Source organism: Lissotriton vulgaris, chromosome 4_1 (genome assembly GCF_964263255.1).
Source record: "Lissotriton vulgaris chromosome 4_1, aLisVul1.2, whole genome shotgun sequence".
In the NCBI taxonomy this organism is placed as follows: domain Eukaryota; kingdom Metazoa; phylum Chordata; class Amphibia; order Caudata; family Salamandridae; genus Lissotriton; species Lissotriton vulgaris.
Genome location: NC_141691.1, coordinates 893,397,021 through 893,417,881, shown reverse-complemented (window position 1 = coordinate 893,417,881; position 20,861 = coordinate 893,397,021).

The window sequence follows — 20,861 nt, the reverse complement described above, 5'->3', positions numbered from 1 at the left end:
TTTTACCTACTAGCAAAGCTCCAGAAGTATTTGTTGCCAATTTGTCGACAACTGTTGACAGTTTTCTAATCTTTTGGCCTTTTAGTATAATGTCAACAGGTGGAATGATTGCACTAAATATATCTCCTATTAACTCAGCTCTTGTTTTCGTACTATGCTTATGTATGTGTGCAGGTGTCATTGTTAATGTATCTAAGCTATGCACTGGCACATTTTAGGAATTAAAATGCCTAAAAAGCATTCATTCTCCCAATTGATAGGTAGAAAGAAATAAACATGTTGTTCACAAATAAAACAAACTCCAGGAATCACATATTCTTCTTGTTGTAAAACTTGCTATGCTCCCCCTGTTAATTCAAACTACGAATTCCTAGATGTCTGGTACGCCTGGGTGTTGTTCTGTAAAACCAATTTTTTCTTTGTGTTGAATGTCTAATCTTAATTTGGGGTAAATCATTTTTTTCTAATTTCATCTTCATTCAAACATATTTCAAATATCACTATGCTTAACTTTTGTATGTGGCATGTTCATATATCTTTCTTCTAAAGCCATTATCTATATTTCTCTAAAGGTTTCATCAAGCAGGTCAAATTCTTTTTGTAAATCATAACACTATCTACAGGTCTATAAGGAAAGAAATAGTTTCAAGCAGTGTCCATCTATTTTGCTTTTGGTGTACATTCATACTTTCTATCAAGAGTACTCTTGAAGAATGTGATCATACTTGGAATAAAAAATATTTAAAGTGTTCCCTTCTATATACAAGTGAAAGGAAAATACTTCAGGAAAAGCATAAAGTAATGGATTGCGATAGTAAGTACCTTCTACTGATGCAGATGTGGGTAAATGAGCACAGACATAGCAATCCTTTGCATCTATAGCATGTGTGAATTCTTGTATTATTCCAAAGGAGACATTTGTAGAAAATCCTTTTTCTTTTAACTAACAAAAGTAGCTCACAGCTGGTCTTTATCACTAAGGTATGCATGCGGCTTGGTTATATTACTGTTTGTATGCTCTAACTCTGGGGTTAAAAATATCCTACTAATGCTATGGTAATTATTATTACTGTTATCATTAAAATTGAGCACATAATATATTTACACTTATTACTAATACAATATATTTCTCTCAAATCAAGCTAGGCATATTTTAAAGTTGAGCAGGTCAGCTACTTGACGACAGTACAGCAGATCAGTAGTACAGCAGAATTTTGTTAGTAGTATTTTCAAAAATGTTCTTATATACTGTTATCTACTGCAGACTCTTGCTTAGGTTGATCTTCTGTAAAAAAAAATAAAAAAAATGCAAGACTAACAGGACAGTTCTTTTTCATTGATTAGTCTTTGCTTTCTTTTCAGCTTTCGATAGTTCTCAGTTATTTATTTTAGCTTTTCCCAATTCTTTTTAAGATCGAAATCAGGGTGGCTCTTACAGTTCAGATCTCACATCACACAGATCATCTAATGTGACAGTCAGTACTTGATCAACCCAATACGTCAATTCAGGTGCTGAATACCTTCAACAAGGCACCTTTGTTCTCCTTGATCCTCTGAGTGATTGCTTGCTTTGCTCTATACCGCTTTAAAACCTCAACTCAGTTTCTTCATGTATAGGTGCTCATATTGGATGAACTGATGAACTGATGCACTGATGCACTGATGCACTTTTTCTTAGTCTTTCTTGTTCATATGATTGTGGCCATTCAGCCTATTCCAGTGCTTGTTCCTTCACCCAGATCTTCCAGTATTACTGATGGATTATCAATAATAAAAAAATAAAAAAGAATATCTCCATTCTGATGAACAGTTTTTACTTCTATTTTTTTAGAAACTTCAATGACACTATGTATAACTTCAAGTACGTGAATCTGTCTTTCGACTTGAAAATCTTCACCCCTCTCTTCCTCTTGTTGTTCTTGCGGTGGTGGTACCACTGGTCTGGGTGGTCATTCAAGTGGTCGTGCAGTCACCAAAGCTCTTCACCAGGTTCAAAGACCACAGTTGCTTCTTCTGAGTTTCTCACTTTCTGTGTGAGAAGCATGAATCCAAATCGGAACTCCAGCACACTTAACACCAGTATTTTTCACGAGGATTACCTGAACCTTTCCATTTCGGTTTAAAGCAAGTCTTCTGAACGTGTTTTTTTCATCATGACCTAATCATCTGGATTCAGGTTGTGGCACTGTTCTTTGCGTGGATCTCTTGAGGCAGCTGTAACCTGATAAGAAACAGAATGGACCACATCAGCCAAGCGTTTGCAGTTACTGAATATCATATCACCTGTGTTGTTTAAAAATGCATTTGTAGGTACAGCAGGCAGTCTGATTGCTCTGTTCATCAATGTATCAATCAATCAATCAATCAATCATGACATTTGTAAAGTGCACTACATACCTGTGAGGGTCTCAAGGCTCTGGGGGGGGGGCTGGGGCTGCTAGTGATCAAAGAGCCAGGTCTTGAGGAGTCTTCTGAAGGCCGGTAGGTATTGGGTCTGCCGTAGGTTGGTAGCGAGGGTGTTCCAGGTCTTGGCGGAGAGATGGGAGAAGGATCTGCCGCAGGCGGTCATTCTTTGGATGTGGGGGACAGTGCAAGGGAGAGGCTGGTGGAGCGGAGCTGGTGGGTGGGGGAGTAGAAGTTGAGACGTCTGTTGAGGTATGCTGGGCCGGTCTTGTGGAGAGCTTTGTGTGCGTGGATGAGGCGCTTGAAGGTAATCCTCTTGTTGATGGGGAGCCAGTGCAGGTCTCTCAGGTGGGGTGTGATGTGGCTGCTGAGAGGGATGTCGAGGATCAGACTTGCCAAGGTGTTCTGGATGCGTTGTAATCGTCTCAGGAGCTTGGCCGATGTTCCTGCGTAGAGGGCGTTTCGGTAGTCCAGCCTGCTGGTGACGAGGGTCTGGGTGATTGTTCTTCTCGTCTCGGTAGGGATCCACTTGAAGATTCTGTGGATGATTCAGAGGGTGTTGAAGCAGCATGAGGAGACAGCGTTGACCTACTTAGTCATGGAGAGGGTGGAGTTGAGGATGACCCCCAGGTTGCGTGCGTGGTCGGTGGGTGTCGGGGCTGTTCCTAGGGTTGTCCGCCACCAGGAGTCATCCCACGCTGAAGGGGTGGAGCCGAGGATGAGGACCTCCGTCTGGTCCGACTTCAACTTCACCCAGATGTCCCTCATCCGTTTGGCGACAGCCTTCATTCCTTTGTGGAGGTTGGTTCTGGCGGTGTAAGGGTCTTTGGTGAGGGAGATGATCAGCTGGGTGTTGTCGGCGTAGAAAATTATGTTGAGTTCGTGCTGTCGGGCGACATGGGCGAGGGGCGCCATGTAGATGTTGAACAGCGTCGGGCTGAGGGAGGAGCCCTGGGGTACGCTGCAGAGGATTTCGGTGGCAGGGGATCAGAAGGGGGGAGACGGACGCTCTGAGTTCTGCCGGAGAGGAAGGATGTGGTCCAGTCAAGGGCCTTCTCTTGGATCCCGGCGTTGTGTAGGTGTGTTCGTAGTGTGCGGTGGCAGACCATGTCGAAGGCGGCTGACAGGTACAGGAGGATGAGGGCTGCTGTTTCTCCATTATCAAGCAGGGTCCTGATGTCATCAGTGGCGGTGCGGAAGGCGGTTTTGGTGCTGGGGTTGCGGCAGAACATGGACTGGGACGGGTCCAGGATGCTGTTTTCCTCGAGGAAGTGGGTAAGTTGTTTGTTGACGATTTTCTTGGTGACCTTCACCAGGAACTGGAGCAGGGAGATGGGTCGGAAGTTCTTGAGGTTCTTGGGGTCCACGTTTGGTTTCTTGAGTAATGCGTTGATCTCGGCATGCTTCCAGCTTTTGGGGTAGATTGCTGTCTCGAAGGAGATGTTGATTACTTTCCAGAGATAGGGTGCGATGACTGTGCTGGCTTTGTTGAAGATGCGGTGGGGGCATGGGTCTAGCGGTGATCCGGAGTAGATGGTGTTCATTGTCTCGCTGGTGTCCTCGTCGTTGACGCTGGTCCGTGAGAGTAGGTGGTTGGTGCCGGTGGTGGTTGTGGGGGCGGTGGTTGTTGAGGTGGTTGTGGTGTTGAAGCTGTTGTGGATATTGGCAATCTTTTGGTCACACAGGTCTTGCGAAGGCGGGATGTCGTTGGTGTTGGAGCTGGGGTTGGAGAGTTCCTTCACGATGTTGAAGAGCTCTTTGCTGTTGTGTGCATTGGTATCTTGGCGGCTCTGATGAGTTCATGGTGTCTGTAGGTGGCGTTCTTGTGGGCTGCCTAGCTGTCCGGTGTTCGTTCGCGGAGCCTGTTCTTCTCCAGTTTTCGGCATGTTCTTTTGGAGGCCTGGAGGTCTTTAGTGAACCAGGTAGTTCTCTTGTTGGTGTGGCTGTTGGAGGGAGTCTTGAGCAGGGCGAGGGTGTTGGCGCAGTCATTGATCCATTCTCTGAGGTTGTGGGCGGCGGTGTTGGGGGTCGATGGAGTCGGTGGGTGGGCTCTGGGCAAGGGTGGTGGTTAGCTGGTCTTCTGTGACCTTTCTCCAGCAGTGTCGAGTCATCTGTTGGGTGCGTTGGTGCGTGGTGAGTTTCCTGAAGGTGAAGTGAATGCAGTGGTGGTCGGTCCAGTGGGGTTCGGTGGTGTTGTTGAAGGAGACATGGGGGCTTGCGGTGAGGATGGGGTCCAGCGTTTGGCCCCCGACGTGGATTGATGTTGTCGCGAGCTGTCTGAGTCTGAGTTGGTGAGGTTGTCGATCAGGGTGGTGGAGTTGGTGTTGTTGTTGTTCTCGAGGTGGAAGTTCAGGTCCCCGAGGAGGATGTAGTCCGTGGAGGTGAGGGCGCGAGGGCGTATGTGCTGATGAAGTCAGCGATGGAGTAGCTGAACTGTGGTCGGGGTCCGAGGGGTCTGTAGACGAGGGTTCCTCTGAGGGTGGTGTTAGGGTCAGGCCTACCACTTGTATCCTAAAAAACACAGCTAAATTCAATCCTCGCCAATTGCCAGAATGCTCCAATCCTATAAGGGTCACTGAAGTCCCAGGATCGTTATATCATAATACTGACAATAAAAAGACATACATACACCATAACAATGATAAAACCTTATTCTGTGCGAAGGTATCACAAACACTACATGGTCATAGCAAAACGCAATTCCATAAATACCTCCAAATTAGTATGCCATCATTCCATTGATACAAATATCCTCAAGAAAACACTTTCAGTTTGTCTCCCACTTCGACAAAAATTTCACAGTTGCTGTAACGGAATACAAATAGTTACCACCATTATGCAGCATGTGTTAAGAGAGAATTCAGTTAAGCCCTCAGTGGCAAATATATATATGGCTGCTTTTGAAAAAAAGTTTATACATAACAAAATCGCACCTTTTTTTTACTCAGTTTCCCATTGGTCCAGATATATAGATTACATCTTTTTTATCTGGACCAATGGGAATGATTCTTTAACTGAATTCCTTGAGTGGCTTAATTCCATAGATCAAAACCTAAAATTTACACCTCATAAAAGTAGAAATAGTGTGAAATTTTTAGATATCATCATAAGAAATCAAAACAATAAATTAGAAGTTGATTTATTTGTGAAAACTACAGCTAGGAATACATTGCTGCATTTCAGTAGCTTCCACCCCCGGGACCAAAAAGAAAGCATACCATTTTCACAATTCCGTAGAGTTCGTAGGATTTGTTCAAACATTAAAGACTTTGATACACAGGCCTCTATCATGAGGAATAAATTCTTACAGAGAGGATATCCCTACCGGCTGGTGCGGGATTCCTATAAACGGGCAAGTTTTTTCGATAGAGACCATCTTCTACGTAGCAATACCCAAAAAGAGTCAAAATCTAGTGATAAGCAATTAGTGTGTGTCACACGGCATTCTACTGTAGATTCGAAAGTCAAACAAATTATAAATGCTAACTGGCACATTCTAAATAGTAATCCCAGTCAGAGCCCTAAGTTAACTAAGCCTCTATTCGCCCATCGGCGAAATAAGAATATAAAAGATTGGATTGTTCACTCTCGGTTTGATAATGGAATTAATAAAGTGAGAAGCATCCAAAAATCCATCAATAATGCCAAACCCATCAGGGGTGCAGTAAAATGTTCTTCATGTAGATCATGGGACTCAATTATTGAGGGCGAAACATGGGTTCACAATGGTTTTAATATTAGAGCATCTAACATGTGGAACTGTAAGACCCAGAACATTGTTTATTTCATTCTGTGCCCCTGTCAATTAGGGTATGTAGGGGAAACAGCTAGGGTGATACAAACTAGAATAACTGAGCATCGCTCAGCAATTAGAACTGCTAAGCTAACAGCCCCTTTAGTTAAACACTTTATCGAACAAAATCATACCCCTGAAGATTTAAGATGGAGAATTCTTGAAAAAATAGATACCCCAGAACATTAAGGTGGCCAGAAAATCCGAAAAAAACGTGAAGTTTTTTGCTCTTCTCCCTTGACACCTTTAAAAATGGCCTTAACTGTGACATTCCCTGGGAGAATGCCATAATGTAGTTGTTTTGAGCCTATATAAACAAGCAGGCTGTCTGTTTTCATACCTTGAAAGTAAAGGTTTCTCCAAATTACATGAGCAAATTAAAAAATTAGGGAAAATAAATAATCATTATAGTAATTTGCTTTAGTCCGATAAAATTTATGTAAGTAAATTAAAAAATCAAAAATAACACTCGCTTTAGTAATGTGTTTTTGCGTGTTTATTTTTGCAACAGTGATACAAGTGTTGCCAAGTACGCGATACGAATTCACACATTACTTATCCAGTGGAAGATCACTGTATAACTACAATAAGTCTGTCTTCATTCTCTATTCAATATGGGGATAGCAGCATACACGTTGCCAACCACGCCATAGAAAAATATACGCGGCCAACCATGTGGCGGCTTACTGCATTGTGAATAACGAGTTGAGGTGCGTGTGTCAAATGAGTTCACGTCACCTATTTCAAATATCAACCGCCAAACATATCATAGAGTATATAAACGCCAACAAACAGCATACGTCTGTCTCATGATTCATGGAATCATATCAGGTAACTGTCTGTAATGTCGCTAGAAACTCGCAGAAATACTGCATAGATATTAGAATTAGGTGACTGATGTAACTATTTCTTGACAGATTTCCTGAAGTTTAACCGTGAAACATTCTTATGAACTCTTAGCTAAAAATACCCCTGTTTATCAAAAGTGGATGTCAGCTAAGACTATACTCAGGTAACTATACGATTTCGAAATAGAGTCTGTCATGCCGATACAAACTCGCAGTTATTCCATGAAAATATTGGAATTAAGTTAAAACAGGTTTTAGGAAATAAATGACTGATTTAATTATTTCTTGACAGATTTTTACAGAAGTTTAACGGAGAACTACCTTAACGAACTCCTAGCTAGAAAAAACGCTGTTTATTAAAACGTGCGTGTCACCTAAACCTATGGTCAGGTAATTAAACGATTCTGAAATAGAGGGATTAGATCTTATAGTGGATAACATGTTAATTCTATGCCAGGAAGCGGAGGCGAGGATTTTGCTAGTCCTTTCTCCATTTTATTGGACAGCAAGTTAAAAGTAAGAAAAAACATTAAAACCATGGACTACCCAAACCAACAGGGCAGCGGTAGTCCTGGTAACACATCAACCAATCAGAGTCCATCAATAAGCATATAGGGAATCCCAGCCGTTAGTCCTTCCTCTTTCTCCATTGCTGCCTCGGCAAGATAAGTTTTACCTCAGCTTGATCTTTGTCGTGGCAGTTTTGAATTTGAGTGTAGACAGCTTTGTTTTGGTATTTTATGACTAGCCTTTGACTTCGCCTTTGTTGTAGGCTGTTTTATGGTGCATTTAACGCGGTAGGCTTTTAGCCCGAGCGTTTCTCCTACGCGCGTGCGCGGTCCTGGTGTCGGCTTCTGATGCCAGCCGGCTGTTCTCCTCAGCGCTCTTCGCGCTTGAGTGGAAACGTTCTGAGGCTATGCATTTCGATTATTTTTGCCTCTTCCCTCACACTAACGCTGTGTTTTGACGGCAATAATTATTTCTCTGACTGGTTTTGAATATTGCCATTTATTTTCAGTCAGTAAATTTGTATTTCAGGCTTTGTATAAGTGTTAGCCTGTGTGGTACCTGTGTGAGGGGGTTCCCCTTATATATAGTTGGGGTGTTTGTTTATGGGTACCAGTTTTTCTGCTAAAATGCAGTCCAGTCCTTCTACTGTTGAGGTGGTGAATCCTAATGATCAACCAAAACTGCCCCTTTCGCACCCTCCTGCAGAGGTGGACAGGCTTCTCTCTTCTGCGATAGCACAGGCTCTGGCACCTCTGCAGGACAGTGTAAATAAGCTGTCAGCCCATGTTTTCAACACTGATTCGGGTGTTTTTGGGGACAGCGGGGGAAGGGCCCAGTGGTGTTCCTTGTGTTCCATCACGTACGGCCAGGAAGCGTGACGCGGGGCACCTGGAGGGCTTCAGCAAATTATCTGAAGTCTTTCGTAAGAGTGCGCGCACGCTAAGAAGCGTACCCTACCGGGGGGATGACTCACCCGGAGAGACTGGTGGCTTTGCCACCCAGGACCTTGACCCGGAGGAAGGGTTTCCCAATGAGGGAGATGATGAAGAGGACGATTATGTAGATGAGGATGAGGACGCTTCCTCAGAGGATTTTTGAGATGTGAGCAGGTCTTGGCGCCCAAAACCTAGTGCGCCTAGTTATTCGGAGGGTGATCTTGTGCCTCCTAATATGTTTGACCCATCTACTATTTTTAGACCCAGGTCATCTGAATGGTTTCCTGAGCAGTCTACTGCTGATTATGTCGCTGCTAAGCTGCGACAACCTTTACCTCAGGATGTACGTTTACGCCTGCGTTCTGAGTGCCCACGCCCTTCTCTTCCCTTTAGGGTGGCATGCACCCCTGAAATTGATCCAAAGTTGTGCACCTTTTTTGCCAAGTATATCAAGGACCCTAAGAAGGGTATAGATAGGTCTTGGAAAGCCTGTCAGGATAAACTTTTGGATGTCGTTGGTCCTCTGACGAAAATAATTGAATTGGCCCAACGTTCTAAAGAGTCAGGCATGCCTCTTTCAGTAGATGACATTGCTGGTTGGTCGCAAAGGGCTATGTGCCTTCTTGGCAATGCCAATTGTGCGCTTTCAGCGGAGCATCGACGATCCTTGTTACTAAAAATTGACCCAAAACTGGGAGAGTTGTCGTCATCAGAGGCGGGCCCGATTGCGCAGGGCGCTTTGTTTGGGGACCCCTTTGTGAAGGAGTTAGGGAAGTTCGTTGCTACTTTTTCTGCCCTAGACAAAGCTCAGGCTTCTATGAAGAAGTTTTTTCCCAAAAAGGTTTTTGGTGGGCCGGCAGAGGCAGGGGTCGCTCTTCCGGCCGTCAATTCCAGCAAGGTCAATCCAGAAGAAACTACGGCTGGAATGATGGGCGTCAGGGTACCTTTTACCCTTCCAGAGGAGGCAGAGGCCAAGGCAGGGGAGGTGGTGGCAACCAGTCCAACTCCAGAGGATTTAATGGTACGATTTTGCATCATTTCTCTGGTTCGAATGGGGGGAAGGTTAGCGTTGTTTCCCCAGGCCTGGTCGTCGATAACATCAGATTCCTGGGTTCTGGAGACCGTTTAGGGGTTTCACATCGAGTTTTACGGTTCCCCGGTTCAACTCTCTCGTCCTCGCCCTCTAGTTTTTTCAGTCAAAGAGCAAGAGCTTATAGACTTGGAGGTTCGGGCTATGTTACAAAAAGGCGCCATCATTCCCTCTGTGCTCCACCCAAACGGTTTCCTCAGCAACATCTTCCTAGTGGAAAAGAAGAGCAAGGGGTTCAGACCGGTGATCAACCTCCGCTCCTTCAACGAATGGCTGATTTACAGACATTTCAAGATGGAGGGCATCCATCTTTTGAGAGACCTTCTGTTGCAAAACGATTGGTTGGTTCGCTTGGATCTGAAGGATACTTATCTTTCGGTTCCAATCTATCCTCCTCATTGTCGGTTCCTCCAGTTTCTGTGGAAGGATCAGATTTACGAATTTCGTTTGCTCCCCTTTGGTCTTTCCTCAGTACCTTGGTGCTTTACCAAGCTCCTGCGCCCGGTGGTAGAACATCTCCGTACCCTGGGGATTCGTCTAATAATTTACCTGGATGACATTCTTTTAATGAATCAGTCAAAGGACCTCCTTCTTCACCATCTTCAGGTTACAATTTCTCTTTTTCCGTCACTGGGCTTCATCATCAATGCCCAGAAGTCGGATTTAAATCCTCGTCAGGAAATGACTTTCCTTGGATTTCTGATCATAACTACGGATGCAACGCTTCATCTTCCTTCTCAAAAGATTTCCAAGATCAAGAAGGAGATTCGCAAAGTTCTCCGTCGGGATCGAATTTACCTCCGTCAACTGGCCAGGATTGTGGGCTTACTGTCTTCATCGATCCAGGCCATTTGTCCAGGCCCTCTTCATTACAGGGCTCTTCAGAGACTAAAAGCCTTTCACCTTCGCAAGGGTCTCACTTACTCGGAGCTGATTTCCTTAAATTTGGAAGCCCGGTCAGATCTTCTTTGGTGGTTGGATCACATGGATGCGTGGAACGGGAAGGCGATTTTCGGTTCCCGTCCGGATCTTGTGATCGAGTCAGATGCCAGTCGCCAGGGTTGGGGTGCCCGGTGCGGCTCCCTCTCGGTGGGCGGCAGGTGGACGGAGGAAGAACTTCACCTCCACATCAATTGCTTGGAGCTCCTCGCGGGTTCTTTCGCAATCCGCTCTTTCACCACGACCAAGGTCTCGTGTTGTGTTCTTCTCCGGATGGACAACACGACTGCGGTCAGGTATATCAATCGTCTGGGCGGCACTCATTCCAAGGTCCTAGCGGATCTTGCGAAGGACTTCTGGAATTATTGCCTTCTTCGTCAGATTTCAGTCACGGCGGAGTATCTCCCAGGCGATCTGAACATGGTGGCGGATTGGCAGTCCAGGAATTTTTGTGATGCCAGCGATTGGAGGCTGGATCCTTCGGTATTCAAGAGAATTTCGGACCTTTGGGTTCTTCCAGTGATGGACTTATTTGCGTCCAGGTGGAACGCCCACCTTCCCCGCTTCTACATCTGGACACCGGACCCGGGTGTGGAAGCAGTGGATGCCTTCCTACAGGACTGGTCCCAGTTTCCAGCTTATGCGTTTCCTCCTTTCCTTTTCATTCAGAGGGTAGCGGCTCAGGTCCGCAGACAGAGAGCATCTCTGATTCTGATCACACCAATCTGGAAAGCTCAATGCTGGTTTCCTTCTCTTCTAGAGCTGTCCTGGGACAAACCTCTTCGGTTACCGTCGTTCGATCACATTATGACGGACCCTTTGGGTCACCCGCATCCTCTGGTTCTCCAGGGCCATCTACATCTCATGGCCTGGAGGATTTCAGGGGACGTTGGCCTTGTGACTCACTTTCGAAAGACGCTGAGATCCTCATTAGAGGAGCCTGGGCCCCTATCACCACTAAGCGTTATAGATCAGCATGGAACAGATGGGTTCGTTGGTGTGTGGCAAAACACCTGGATCCCATGGGCTCCTCTGTCACTGACGTGATTAACTTCCTTGCTGATCTTTTCAAAAAGAAATTGGCATACAGCACCATTAACTCTTTCAGGTCGGCAATTTCTGCTGGTCATGCTCTTGTTGATGGCTCTCCGGTGGGTGAGCATCCTTTGGTTTGTAAACTCCTCAAGGGCATTCGCCTTTCGCGTCCCCCAGAACCCCGTTATTCTGGGTTATGGGATCTTAATGTGGTTTTGAATTTTCTTAAGTCCTGGCAGGATAATCAGTACCTTTCGCGCAAGGAACTTTCTGCCAAATTGGCGATTCTTCTCTGCCTGATTTCTTGTAAGCGTGCTTCGGATGTTCGTGCTCTGGATATCTCGGCCAGGGTTTTTACCCCGGAAGGGGTTACGTTTACTGTTTCAAGAAAAACTAAATGTAATACCAGGTCAGTAACTTACCCAGCTTTCCCAGATTCATCAAAGCTCTGTGTTGTTCGTTGCCTCAAAACTTATGAGGATGTTACTCTTGAGTTCCGCCCTCCGGGCGAGAGACAACTGCTTATTGCGGTTAAAAAACCTTTCAAAGCAGTTTCCTCTCCCACCATTGCCAGATGGGTCCGGTGGATTATGTCAGAAGCTGAAATTAATATCACTGACTTTGGGGCTCATTCCACTAGAGGTGCAATGGCTTCCAAGGCTGTACAGGTTGGGGGACGCCTAGAAGATATCATGAATGCAGCGGATTGGTCTTCGGATTCAACTTTTAAAAAGTTCTACTTTAAACCAATCCATGAGGCTGCATCGTTGGTGGTGAGTAAGCTTTGAACGAGCAAAATTCTCGCCTCCGCTTCCTGACATAGAATGAGAAATTTCCTAGTTATCACAAAGGAAAGTTCCAATTCTATTAAGGACGCGGAGGAGAGGATTTTCCCACCCAGGCTTTATCGAGCCTTCCCTCCCAAGACTGGATTCTGATGATTTTACTTTGTCTAAGGGAAGTACCTTTTTATCCTATGTCTTCATGTACACATTGATTTACTGTGTAATTATGTTTTCTTCTTTCTGCAATTTGTTTATTTACTCCATTGCAATGTTCTTGACTTCGTTCTACATTGTTCTGGACAAGATATTATTATTGTTTCTCTTCCCTAGGCTCCGATCAGAAAGCGGACTAGTGGATGGATGACTTCTTTCCTGCGGCAGCACCCAAGAAAGAGGAAGGACTAACGGCTGGGATTCCCTATATGCGTATTGATGGACTCTGATTGGTTGATGTGTTACCAGGACTACCGCTGCCATGTTGGTTTGGGTAGTCCATGGTTTTAATGTTTTTTCTTACTTTTAACTTGCTGTCCAATAAAATGGAGAAAGGACTAGCAAAATCCTCGCCTCCGCGTCCTTAATAGAATTGAAACTTTCCTTTGTGATAACTAGGAAATTTCTCATTATCGTTCCTTTGTGGACATTTATATATTTATTAATTTGTGGTCTTTCTCTGCTCCATGTATTGCAGTTTATCGTTAACTAAATTAATAAAGATTCTGTGGCTACAACTGCAAGAGAGCAATATATGAATAAGCAATAATTCATTCCACGTGTCAAAGGAACGGAAGAAACTAAAAGGTATAATAGAATTCCCATTTTTATATGATTCGGAGATTACTGATAAAAGAGAAAAAGGAATTTTAAATAACATAATTCTACCTTTGTGTTTAGAGCGACACATATTTAATGTACTGCTACTGAACTTTGCCGTTTTTTTTATGCCTGCCCATATCCAGGGGCTAAGAATAGATGAAATCACATCAAAAATAGAAAAAGGTAATTTTTTCAATTCTAAATTTGAAACTTTTTGATGGTATCCAGAGCATAACATGTAATAGTAATATCTTTTTAACCACAAATAGGACTTTATTTGAAAACGGGTGCGGACTGCGGACTGCTGTAAAACTGTGACAAGTAATAAAGTTTATTTTACTTTCTTAGTAAATAATCCTCTGGCCAAGATAGTTTATACATATGTATTAATGATATGATTATATATATGAAGAGAAGCTGTCTTTATGTATATGAAGAGAAGTCGGTTCTGTGACTAAAAAGGCTCCTTCTTTGGCTTCTATTAATATTATCAGACGCCAAGAACAATTCACATCAATTATCAAAATATAATTATACCTACTTGGAGGTGATGGAAATTGATTTGTCCGATAAAGATTTATTACGTGCCTATATAAATAATATTATCGAAAGAGAGATGTGATAATTTGAGCTTTCCCACAGAGTACTCTGACTGGTATATATTACACCATAAGCATCACTAAAGATGAATTCCTTTTAAGGAAAGCGTAGAGAGTTTTATTTGATGTATAGGATTAGAATATATGTAAAATGGAAATGATTCTCTCTATATATAGAGTGATCGTATTGTGTATTTGTTTTGTTTTTAATGCATTATGTTTTTGGTATATAATGGTAATATTTGTATTTCATGTAATCTTCATTTGACAGACATTTTAGTGTCTTTTCCTGAAGAAGGTGTGTCAAAACGCCAAAAAGCGCGTCGAAAGGATATCATAAATTCATTTGTGGCACTTTTTAAGAAAAATATGTTTTTATGTATCTGTATGAGACAAATATCTCTTTTTTGTAATGTGTATTGACTGATGTATTATGTGTATCCTATTTTAAGGATTTTTTTAAACACAACCATTAAAAAATTGTAAATCCTTGTTTTTTAACAATTTTCTCTACGTTTTCATTATTTGTTTTGCCATTTTAATTGCTGAATTGTGGATGTTTTCTTCATAGATTATGTATGGTGCTATACATTAAATGTTTATATTATAGATTGCCTAGTAATGTTAATACTTAAATGATATATCCCTGTCCTAGGAATCATTGAATACATGGTCCAGGGGGTCCTTGTTACTCACATACTTGTGGGACATGACACCATTCTTTGCTGGACTACAAAAGAAAATAAAAACTGACTCTTTTCATGCAATGGCGCTGAGAAGAAAGCCTGGCACAGGTCAATAACTGTAAACAATTCTGCAGTACATGGAATTTGAAACAATATTGTGACTGGATTCAGTACCATGGGACAACACGGAACCAGCACTATCCTACATTTTCCATTTGGCTTCTGTACACAAATTATTGGCGACTGAAATAGTCTTCCAATTAGTTCTCTCAAAATCCCTTTATGCAACATGCCCTCTAATACAGGAGTTATTCCTGCTATTTTCTTGGGAGGCAATTGGTAACAGGTGTTCCTCGGATACACTGCATTGGCTTTCACTGTGATTCTGACTAGTTCTACACCTTTAATTCGGCTGACCCCCTTTCCTGTAAGAACCTAAACTTCTGTATTTACAGTGTCTCTTAATTCTGTAGGTAATTCTCCATCTGTCCTTAGTGGAAACATTCCTGTAGCTGTCTGTTGTCAAAACATATTTGTATTCCACATCCTCATCATGCGTTTGAAAAGCTACACCATCCACTGTGCAATATATTGTACAATTTAACTTGCACAATAAATCTCTCCCTAGCAAATTTACTGTACTTGAATTGCAAACAACAAGCTGACGTTTTTCTTCCAATTAACCTACTTTAACTGGGACCTGCTCTGAAATTGGATTGCAAAACTGCTTATTTGTCACTCCCACAACTTTTATATTTTTACCCGAGAGAGTGAGATCTGGGAATTTCCACTGTTCTAACAGTAGATAGGGTAGCTTCTGTAAGATGAGAAACAATACAGCGTGGCCATACGCTTCAGCATCTACCTCTGGACCACTTCGGTCTACCTCTAAGCTGCACCAAGTATTCCCCTTTCAGACACCTTCATTGGGAAACATCAGAACCATAATTTTCAAAAGATTGATACTGTTGCAAGACATTTGGATTTAAATTTGGAATTTTTTCCATTACATTGTGAAATGAATTAGTGTTTAATTTTGGCATTTGATTAAAATAAAATCTAGGATTCCTTATGTTTTGTGGGATCATTTGACCTGGCGGTACTGGCATCTTTGGAACTTATCACTACATAGGCACTTGTATTTGCTGTGTGCAAATAGAGTCCTCTTTTAAACAAGTCAGGCAGTGGCGTAATAAAGGCTCCCGCATCCCCCGTAGTGAGGATGGGTCCGAACTCCTGGGAACCCCCTCAGCACAGTACAATGGCCTGAGAGCACCAGAGTCAGTCCGGAAGGGGGGGGGGGTTGCCCTCCATGTACTTTTCAGGGGGGCCCAGTTAAGTTTTGTTACGCCACTGAAGTCAGGGCTAGCAGGTTATCCTCTACATGCCAGTTTTTTGGAAGTCCGATTGAAACCAAGGGATCAGCTGTTCTGCGTTGGTTCCTGGGATGATAGAAGGTCCTGGTTCCATACCTGTACGATTGATGCCACAACAGGATATTTGCCTGACCAGCTGGTATGAGAGGACGTGGCTGGTTGAGGTTTCCTAAAAAGATGTCCAACACTGGTGCGGTGACCGAGTGGTAAACCCTGATGAATCTGCCAAAAATTAACGGGGCAGTGAAACATGTCGGTGACAGGTAGTGGTATGCTACAGTAAGCTACCAGCCTTTTTAATTCACCAGTACACACCAGAGTTAATAATAAAGTTGTATAATGAGTGTGTCTGTTGCTTTTACCTCTACCTTTTTGTGTTTGTCACACCAGGAAGCTATTGATTTAGCTTCTTGTCTAGCACCTCTTTGCACGCACCTTTTGCTTTTGACACTACTTTCTTCTTGGAAAAGGAATGGCAACCGATGATGAGAAAGGGGCATAGAATTGGTAACATCTGCCAAGTTCCCCGAGGGTTGTTCGCCCGTGAGGTGCCTTCCTCTCCGCCACACATTTCTTCATTGATTATATATTTTTTGAGTGTGGGTGGATGGACTGTCTCAGTGGGGCAGACATCATTGGATATGTCGAGTTGAACCTTGCCCTTGAATCTCCTGTTTTAAGTGACAAACAGTGGTTTGTTGTGGACAGTAAGACATTAGAGAATATACACCTTACCGTAAATAGAGAGGGGGTGTGTCTGGAATTAGATAGTATAGTATCCAGACAACTATGTACTCATGTCTACTAGATGTATGCTAACCAGCGTCCAGGGTACAGGGATCTTTTGTCATTGAAACTGCGTTGGACCAGGCCTTGAGTTCTTCATTTAAGAGGAGAGCATATCCTTTCCCTTCTGTGTCCAGGAGAGCAGTCATTCTATAATTGTGGAGAAGTGTGGCTCAATGGTTAGAGCGTCAGACCTTGATGCAGAGCGCTGGCCAGGGACCAGGGTTTGATTCCCGCCTCGGCGGGATCGGGCTTAAATTCCTCTGACCGGATATTCTCGCCTCAGTGCCGAATCTAAGCATGGGCCCCACGCTGCAACTCTGGGCAATAGCTTGCTTAGTCTCCACAACGGCCCCCGATACACAAGGGATGCCTGGTTTCACCATGGGATGCCCAGGAGTGGACACCTCACAAGGAAAAGCCAGGAGGGGTTCCCTTGTGGTAGGAGTACAAGCGCCGGGATGCTTACGGGTTACTGTTCGTGCTATACAAATACAACACATTTACATTTACATAATTACTTGCTGATTGGCAGCAGACTTTTTTTACATTTTGACCAGAATTGACCCCTTTCAGCTATCCAGAACCGAGCTCGTGCAAAAGCAATTTGCGTAAACTGATGTCAAGATGGTGGCCCATAGGGAAATGCCTGATTTAAGCAGAGCACAAGCGTTCCATTTGGACTGGGGCCACCTGGCTCTCTTGATCTGCGTAACATCTGTCTGACGCCGTCCAAGCTGTGCCATTGGCGGCTGTCATCAGGGACAACCCTCTCGCTCACGGATGCGCCCCCTATTCCGGGGTCCCCATCCCTGTCTCCCTGGCTTTGCAGGCCATTTTGCTTATGTCAGCCTTCGATATAGCTAACACTGACATACACATCTCCACTGTGACCCTTGGTTATCTGTGCAGGCCTTATCGCTTTCACTTCTTGGAGTTGTCCTACTTGGGGTCAAAATAGGGTTTGGTATTTTACATAGTTGTTGAAGATATCTCCCCCATTCCTTTGGCGTGTTGTTACAATTATTTTTTTCCCACCGCGTGAGGCTATTGACCAAGACCCAGAAATACCTTGATTCTCTTAGTTTCATGGCTGGGTGGAGTCTTGTCCAGCTACATTCGTCTTTCTTGAAATGAGTCCTCTTCTCAGCTTTCTGTATGCTCCCCTGAGAACATTTTTCTTTTCTTTGAGATCCAACAGGGCAGGGAAAATTAAGGGTAAGGCATCCAAACAACGCACACTAAAAATTAACAAAAAGCTTTGCATCAGCAATTAAAATGCCATCAAATCAGCGAACTACGCTTGATTTTAGCCAAAATTAAATACTGAGAAGCGCAATTCAGCGAACTAAAATAACCAGAGTACACAACTAGATAATTACAAGATATATGCCATGTTACTTCTGCAGTCCTACGAAAGGACTCCATCACCGAAACTTAATTGGAACACAAATGTGCTAATATAATCCTCCTCGAAATGCTACAGCCTTAATAGACAGACCATGCAAACAATGGCGGATCATGAACACCCATCACAATCAATGCCACTTACTCTATGCTCCTTTTTATGGTACTTTTATGAAAAATTAATAACGTGAGGTGGTCCTGAAAGCAAAAGCTGTCTATAGGCAGGCCTTATAGAATTTTCCACTGAGTGTGTTTGTTAACTTGCCAACTAATAGCAGAACGGCAATTCTGGTAGTGCCGGAACTCGCACAAAATATTCCACCTAATGAAACTGCTTTCCATGACATCATGACGCATGACGCACCTCAGATGACAAACACAACATAACCACTCTCAAATTAACAAAAGGAGTTTTACATGGCTTGAAGGCCACGGGCGTGCACCAGCGCTGCCGTGGATTTCATTTTTAAACCGCATCTCAGCTGACTTCGAGCTGCTGCTCATTTTAATGACATTATCGGTTCTTTGTGTGCAACTCAGCTGATTACGAGCTGCTTGCGCATATTTTTAACACTTTACTGCTGCTTGTGTGTTATGTTCACAGTGCTCCGCACTATTTGCTAATTGTGACGCTTACTTACTTACCTTGCTCTTGACCCCGGTCCGCCCCGGCAGTGTGCCGTTTGTGCGGAGGGTCCCTGTACGAGCGCCACTTCCTGGTTCTGCACCACTTCCGGCCTGCCTCTCCACCGTGCAGGTGAGCGGTCTAGTGGTTGCAGTACCAGGGCCTATATCTTGCATTCAACCTGGCCCCGCGGTAGACTAACGTGGCTTGAAGGCCACGGGCGTGCACCAGCGCTGCCGTGGATTTCATTTTTAAACCGCATCTCAGCTGACTTCGAGCTGCTGCTCATTTTAATGACATTATCGGTTCTTTGTGTGCAACTCAGCTGATTACGAGCTGCTTGCGCATATTTTTAACACTTTACTGCTGCTTGTGTGTTATGTTCACAGTGCTCCGCACTATTTGCTAATTGTGACGCTTACTTACTTACCTTGCTCTTGACCCCGGTCCACCCCGGCAGTGTGCCGTTTGTGCGGAGGGTCCCTGTACGAGCGCCACTTCCTGGTTCTGCACCACTTCCGCCCTGCCTCTCCACCGTGCAGGTGAGCGGTCTAGTGGGTGCAGTACCAGGGCCTATATCTTGCATTCAACCTGGCCCCGTGGTAGACTAACGTGGCTTGAAGGCCACGGGCGTGCACCAGCGCTGCCGTGGATTTCATTTTTAAACCGCATCTCAGCTGACTTCGAGCTGCTGCTCATTTTAATCACATTATCGGTTCTTTGTGTGCAACTCAGCTGATTACGAGCTGCTTGCGCATATTTTTAACACTTTACTGCTGCTTGTGTGTTATGTTCACAGTGCTCCGCACTATTTGCTAATTGTGACGCTTACTTACTTACCTTGCTCTTGACCCCGGTCCGCCCCGGCAGTGTGCCGTTTGTGCGGAGGGTCCCTGTACGAGCGCCACTTCCTGGTTCTGCACCACTTCCGCCCTGCCTCTCCACCGTGCAGGTGAGCGGTCTAGTGGTTCATGTCGGCCAGCATAAATGACGGTCTGGAGGGAGCGCAGCGGACGAGCGCAGCGGGAGCGCCGACTTCGCGCCGAAGTCGCGCACAAGTCAAGCCCGTCTGCGCCCGTCCGCGGCCGACCGAGGCCCGGGGCTATGCATGCTGCCCGTTTCATCACCTACTCCTCACAAGAACTACGCTCCTTTCCTCCCTGCGCCCCCCTTGCTCCTCACATAATTGCTATCACTCAGAAATATGGCATTTTTTCCTCCTCCCCTCCCACTATCCCCCAGGCTCCTTCCCCTGCCACCCCTCCTTTTAACTCTGCCGCCCCTATATCTATCAAGCCCAGCTCCCCTGGTAGTCATCCTATCTCTCTAGTGTATCTCAATACCCGCTCCCTCCCGAAACATCACCTTGATGTATTCCAACTCTTGGACGGTGGCAATATTGACATCTTGCTCCTCGTTGAAACTTGGCTCCATGCTGGCTCCTACCCTGACATCTTGGCCGCCATACCCTCGGGCTACTATATTCTTCATTCTAATAGGACATCTGGTAGACCTGGCGGTGGAGTTGCCGCCATCATCCGCTCTAATCTACAATTCACTACCTTAACAACTACCACCATATTAAATTCTGACATTCTTACGTTGAAATTCACTTCTCCCACACACTCTTTTATTTGTGTTTTAGTGTATCGTCCCCCTGTCAATATGCCCTCCTTCCCATCCTTGTTCAGCGATCTAATCTCGCAGCTCACCATCAACTCTGCCAGGGTCTTGATCATTGGCGATTTCAATTATTGGCCACTAGACCCCCTTGAATCCTCTCTTTCACTTGAATTTACCGATCTGCTACTTGGCTTAAATTTTTCTCAACATATCTCTGTTGCTACCCACAACAAGGGCCATACTTTGGACCAGGTTTGGACCACCAATTTGGATATCTCCTCTCCTGTGGTCTACCCCTGCACCTGGTCCGATCACTTTTTTATTTCTTTCTCCCTAAAAATATTAGTTCCTACCCGCCCCCCACTAGCCTCCAACTTTTCGGCACGCAATTGGAAGCATGCCGATATTTCCCTTTTTCTTTCGACCCTTACTTCCACACTCCCTCTTGACCTCCCTGACTTGAACTCTCAAGCAGCCACCTTGGACCAATGGCTGTCTCTAGCCAGTGATGTGGTCGCTCCCATTAAAATTATCAAATCTAAACGTCCTCACGACGCTCAGAGCTGGATTACCGATCAACTGAAGGCTGACAAACTCCTTCTTAG